The sequence below is a fragment of the Hyaena hyaena genome, unplaced genomic scaffold, assembly GCF_003009895.1.
Source record: "Hyaena hyaena isolate Hyena2069 unplaced genomic scaffold, ASM300989v1 scaffold_98, whole genome shotgun sequence".
Lineage (NCBI taxonomy): Eukaryota > Metazoa > Chordata > Mammalia > Carnivora > Hyaenidae > Hyaena > Hyaena hyaena.
The window spans coordinates 3,213,086-3,218,206 of NW_024080730.1; positions in this window are offsets into that span (position 1 = coordinate 3,213,086).

The window sequence follows — 5,121 nt, forward strand, 5'->3', positions numbered from 1 at the left end:
GGAGGAGGGGGGGCCAGGGAGAAGGGGGGGCCCAGGGAGGAGGGGGATATTCATTATGTGTTGTAGTTTCTATATTTCATGATGCCTCGACACCTTGGGGTCTTGAAGACCCGGGAAAGGCCTGTCCCTGACACAGACAACAGCAGCCTGCCAGCACACCTGTGATGTGGAAACCGTGTCTGCCACCCGCTTCCTTTATGAGGCTCCTGCAGGCAGGGACACTATCCCCGCCCTCATCACCTGGCGCCCTTACCAACTAGGGACCACCCCAGAGCCCGCTGAGGTTACCCAAACTACCCGCCGATCCTGAGCCGGCTCAGCCTGCCCGCCCCCTTCCCCCGGACTCCGCAGGTCCTGGCCCGTGCTGTCTTCTGTCACTCCCTGTGCCTGGGGACTGAGCTCGGGACTGACCCTGTGTGGCCCTGTGTAGCACCGCACGGCGTGCCCCTGCTCTCGGTGGGGGGCTGTGAGTAATAAACTTCATTCCCAGACAGCGCGTCTCTGTGTCCGTCACCTGAACATTATACCGGGTGCATATAGAACAAATCCTGGGTGCATCTATCTGGAAGTGGGGGTGGGGAGGAGGCAAGGCAGAGAGGTCAAACTCGGACCAGGTTGAGGAGGGGACCCTCACAGGGGGCAGGGGAGTGGGGGAGCGGGAGCCCAGGCGCTTTGGGGGAGGGGCAGCCTGGCTGGGGGAATCAGGAGGAGCCCACCGGGCAGGGGCTTCTGGGCTGGGCTGTGGGGTGTCCACACAGGGGAAGGAATGGCAGCAGGAAACTCAGGTAAGTTACAGGGACAACAGCAGCCCGGCTTCCCACCCTGAAGAAGAGAGTTTCAAGTACGGAAGGAGAGGCTTGAATGAACCCTGTTTTGTTGGAATTATTAGTTTCAGCGTGAACTGTAACTTTCCATTTATAGAGAGAGAGCCGTATGACTATAAAAGATAGAGAAATAAATATACGTGTCAATGTGTGTGTGTACACTATATATACACCCTTTACGTAGACGCACGCATGCACGCATATGTACTCTGTCCGCTGAGAAGGGCTGGGTGGAGCATTTGGGTGGAGGAAGGGAGTGGGGAAGATTCCAGCAGCTTCCTAAGCACACCCGGAACCCGGGACTTGGCGTCTAAACACCACTCCCCACGAAGAGCAAGCAGGCTCCTCCCTGGAGAAACGGCTCGTGCCAGAGCTGAGGTCCGGGAAACACCACAGGGGTTGGGCCCACCTGGCTGTGCAGGAAAGTAAGGAAGGGGCGTGAGAATTTGAAGACCCAGGAGCCAGCTCGAAGGGGCTGGGCCCGCCCCGAGAGCCAGAATTCAGCGGCCTGCCTTTCACGGAGCCGAGAAGGCAGCCAGCCCTTGACCCGAGCTCCCAGGTGTCCCCGTGGGACGGTTCCTTTTTGCTTCCCAGGCCCTTGGAGCTCCCCGGCTGTAGGAGGCACAGCTGTGCACGTCAAAGGATTTTATTTTTAGTTTTTTACCAAGAATTTTCAATTGTTTTATAACCAGAACGTTTCTCGACATGTCTGGGTCGCCAGATTATTCCTTCCGGAAGTGAAAGCCCACCCCAGCGTTTGGTGGAGACTGGAGGAGATTTCTGCATGAAGTCTCCGTTGGTGAGTCCTCTCCTCACATTTTGGCAGACTCCCCGTTATGTGCAGCCAGGAGAGGACCCGTCCTGGAGACCAGAGTCCGGGCGCCCACCACCTGTTCTGTCTGTGAGGTCACGGCCCTGGCCCGTCCCCCCGCCGGCTCCTGCAGACAGCGGAAGGCAGCAGGGCTGACGACGGACATCACACCAAGATCCGCCACACGCCAGCAGGGTCTGCATTTCACACCAGGAGCCAAGGGGAAATGGCTCCTCAAGACCCAGGAAATATTACTGCCCAACTAGAACGTTCTCAGGAACAGGTTCCCACCACCTGGCGCAGAGACCTCACCTTTGAGTGAAGGGTGTCTTAAGCTGGGTCCCCCCGCTCCCCACAGAGAGCAAACCCTGAGGCAATGATCTGGGCTGAAGCAGCTTATCTGGGAGGTGAGCCTGGGAGGCAGGGATGAGAGCCTGGGAAGAATAACCAAGATGGCGGCTCAAGGGAGTGTTGAGTTGGCCACTGTGTGTACCTACCATCAACTCCAACCGTCCGCTGCTCGAGGACGGCCCCTGGCTGTGTTAGCCTTCCCATCCCACCATGCTGCACATGTGTGCTTGGCTGTCTCCCCCTGCTTCCCACGTCACAGCGTCACAGAAGCAGGCCACTGAAGATGTGAAGTTCTCCTGTAGGCACTTCTTGCGCCTGGACCCAGATGTGACGGCAGGAAAATGCAGGCTAAGGCATGAGGCATGAGCCAGCTGCCCTTGCACCGTTCAGACCCGCTTAAACCCTATATTAAGTCCAACCCAACACGGAGCCATCGTGACAGTGGCCAGCTGGACCCCACGGAAGACCATTCACGGGGCTCGGTGCCCGCTCCCCAAGGCCAGAATTAATAGTCATCGTCTCCGTCATCCACTGCTCACTCTGGATTTCTTTCTCCATCTAGTGGCTGCCTCCCCAGGAGGCTTTCATCCCTGGGGGGGGTCGGGTCTGAGCCTTTACTGCTTTCCTGCTCACTGTCTCTCAGCCATGCAATTTTTTCCACTGCTCAAGAGTGCACGTACCTCCTTCTTTCAGATCACCTCTTCCTTACGACGTAGACCAGATGCTCGCAGCTCTGTCTGCTGTGAGAATTTCCCCTCCTCACTGTCCTTGTGGGGACCCCTCGGGGGGGCTATGCTGAGCTGTTCATGCTGCACTTGAACCAACATATCGACGTCGCCACGAACAAGACCCAGGTCTTCCTCCTCCACCATCTGGCCCAGGGACGGCTTCAAGTCCTTAAGAGTGAGCCAAAGTAGAGGCTCTGGTGACACGGAGGTCTCAGCCAACTATTCCTAAAACTTCCTCGACCCCCTGGACCTGCCATACCCAGCCCTGAGGCACCGCATCGGCTGAGGACAGGTTGCTGCCTGCGCGGCTGACATGGGGACTCATGGGGTCTATCGATCTCGAGGTCAGGGTGGACGGCCGCAGGCACAAGGTCACCCGCCAGCCTACAGCCAGGCCCTCGGCCTCTACTACAGCCCAGGGGCACCCCGGGAGCTGCTTTCCAAACTTGGATGCTCTCTGCCGCCAGAAGGCCGGTCCCTGCCCCAGAACCTCAGGGCTCTGCCCGCAACTTCCTGCCCAGACCTGCCCCGTAGAAAGAAAGGAGAAATCACCCGGTCCCAGCACCACGTCCCCGGCTTGCTGATGGCCACGCGCTCCCGAGCAGTGAGGCTCATGTGACTCCACCACCTGCCCACGCGGGCTCCTGCTGATCCAGGCACGTTTTCTCATGTACAGCCTGGGGGTTTCCTTTTCTGCGAACACCAGGAATATCTTGGCCCATTTTCCCACCAACCGTCTTCTTTCCCGAGGCATCAGACAACTTACACTCCTTTGTTATTATACTCATCCTAAGTCTCTCAGTCTGCAGCCTGACTTACTTCTTATTGGTGGCTTTTGATAAACAGCAGTGTGAATATCTAATGTAGTAGATTTTATCAATCTTTTCCTATATTTTGCCTTTTTTTCTTTTTGATGGTTTGCCTAATAGATCTCTCTTCCTATCCTGAGGCCACAAGGATATTTTTCTCTGTATCGTCTTTTAAAACGTCCAAAGTTTTTTTTTTTTTAAGTTTATTTATTTATTTTGAGAGAGCCAGCCAGCAGGGGAGGGGCAGAGAGAGAGAGGGAGATGGAGAGTCCCAAGCAGGCTCTATACTGTCAGTGCAGAGCCTAGTGTAGGGCTTGAACTCTTGAACTGTGAGATCATGACCTGAGCCAAGATCAAGAGTCAGGGGCTTAACCAACTGAGCCAGCCAGGCGCCTCTAGAAACATGAAAGTTTTGTCCTTCGCCTGTAGGTCTCCATGGAGCATGAATGGAGTAAGGTGTAGGTCAAGGCTACTTTTCCCAAATGGGTAACGAAGACCCCCACCATCACTGGCCAGAGAGCCGCTCCTTGGCCCACGGATCGGCCGTCCTACCTACCGTGTATCATTTCTTTAGGTGAAGGTCTGCCCCTCAGCCACCCTGAGGTCCTGTTCCTGCGGCCGCCATGATGACGCATTGGGATGAGCCTTGTAGGACCCACGGCTCCTGGCTCTGCAGGCTACGATGCGGTACCCACTGGACTCCAGTCTCCTGTGGCAGCCAGATGCGGACAGGGACATGAATATCACTGTCACTCATGCCTAGGGGACACCCCCAAATCCCCTGTAACTGCCACTGCCCCACTGACACAACAGGCTGGACGGGAGTGAAGAGTTAGGGCCGGTCCTCTGTCCGGTGTAACAAGTGCTCCTTCAAATGGCCCCAAGCAACTGAACCCTTGTTACCCTCACAGAGCACAGGAGGGACGGAGGGTCTCTCACTCACCGAGCCCCCGGCCAGCCGCGGCTGGAAAGACTCAGGTGCCACAACGCGAGGAGGCTCGGTGAGTGAAGCCCCAGCTGGAGGACCCGGCCGGCCCCGGGGCTGGGATACCTGAAGGCTCGGCTCCGCGGGGACGGTGGCCCGGCCTGCCGACAGCGGCCGCTCCACGTGGCTCTGTCTTCCTCAGCGCGGAGGCCTCAGGGAAGTCGGACTTTGTCCCTGGAGGCTCAGGACCCCAAGAGCAGGTGGCCCGGCAAACACGGAGGAGGCGTCCTGGCCCTTTAGGACGGAGCCTCAGACGCACAGAGCATCGCGCTGCCAGGCTGTGCTGGCCAAGGCCACCTCGGTAGGAAGGAGGAGCACAGCCCACCTCGGGACAGCACAGCCACAAACACACTTGCGGCGTGTTTTAAAGCCCCCGCGCCCCCGCGTAAGCTCTTTGGTCGGGCCAGTAGTGGACACGTGCAGTAGTTGACAAGGTCCTTCCATCCAGAAGAAAGAAGCACACCTACTAGGAGCACCGCATAGATTCTTCTTCGAAGCTCATGCCCCCCCTCCCCTGTGGAGAGTCAAACTGACACACGGCCTTCGATCCCCTCCGTGGGTAAAGAGCAGAAAGAGATGAAAACTGACCATTGCACCTGTGTCTATTCCTTAT